This window comes from Arachis ipaensis, chromosome B3 (genome assembly GCF_059453495.1).
Source record: "Arachis ipaensis isolate K30076 ecotype BB chromosome B3, ASM5945349v1, whole genome shotgun sequence".
NCBI lineage: Eukaryota > Viridiplantae > Streptophyta > Magnoliopsida > Fabales > Fabaceae > Arachis > Arachis ipaensis.
Genome location: NC_142438.1, coordinates 125124618 through 125125526, shown reverse-complemented (window position 1 = coordinate 125125526; position 909 = coordinate 125124618). Strand labels below are relative to the sequence as shown.

The 909-nt window shown below is 41.4% G+C and overlaps 1 non-coding gene across 1 annotated transcript; it reads right to left on the bottom strand.

Annotated features, from left to right (window-relative positions):
* Positions 1-262: 262 nt before the first annotated feature.
* LOC148572363 (small nucleolar RNA R71) lies at positions 263-370 on the bottom strand. The gene has a single exon (XR_015908193.1). It is a non-coding gene; the product is annotated as a small nucleolar RNA R71 (small nucleolar RNA).
* Between the last annotated feature and the right edge of the window lie 539 nt (positions 371-909).

Sequence of the window (909 nt, the reverse complement as noted above, 5' to 3'; positions counted from 1 at the left end):
TTCTCTGATGCAGCAGAACTGCAAGTTTCATGGACTTCCATCTGAAGATCCTTTTCAGTTCTTAATTGAATTCTTGCAGATATGTGATACTGTTAAGACTAATGGAGTAGATCCTGAAGTCTACAGGCTCATGCTTTTCCCGTTTGCTGTAAGAGACAGAGCTAGATTATGGTTGGATTCTCAACCCAAAGACAGCCTGAACTCTTGGGATAAGCTGGTCACGGCTTTCTTAGCCAAGTACTTTCCTCCTCAAAAGCTGAGCAAGCTTAGAGCTGATGTTCAAACCTTCAGACAGAAAGAAGGTGAATCCCTCTATGAAGCTTGGGAAAGATACAAACAGTTGACCAAAAAGTGTCCTTCTGACATGCTTTCAGAATGGACCATCCTGGATATATTCTATGATGGTTTATCTGAGCTATCAAAGATGTCACTGGACACTTCTGCAGGTGGATCCATTCACCTAAAGAAAACGCCTGCAGAAGCTCAAGAACTCATTGACATGGTTGCTAATAACCAGTTCATGTACACTTCTGAAAGGAATCCTGTGAATAATGGGACGCTTATGAAGAAGGGAGTTCTTGAAGTTGATACTCTGAATGCCATATTGGCTCAGAATAAAATATTGACTCAGCAAGTCAATATGATCTCTCAGAGTCTGCATGGAATGCAAGCTGCATCCAACAGTACTCAAGAGGCATCTTCTGAAGAAGAAGCCTATGATCCTGAGAACCCTGCAATAGCAGAGGTAAATTACTTAGGTGAACCTTATGGAAACACCTATAACTCAACATGGAGAAATCATCCAAATTTCTCATGGAAGGATCAGAAGCCTCAACAAGGCTTTAACAATGGTGGAAGAAACAGGTTTAGCAATAGCAAACCTTTTCCATCATCAACTCAGCAACAGAC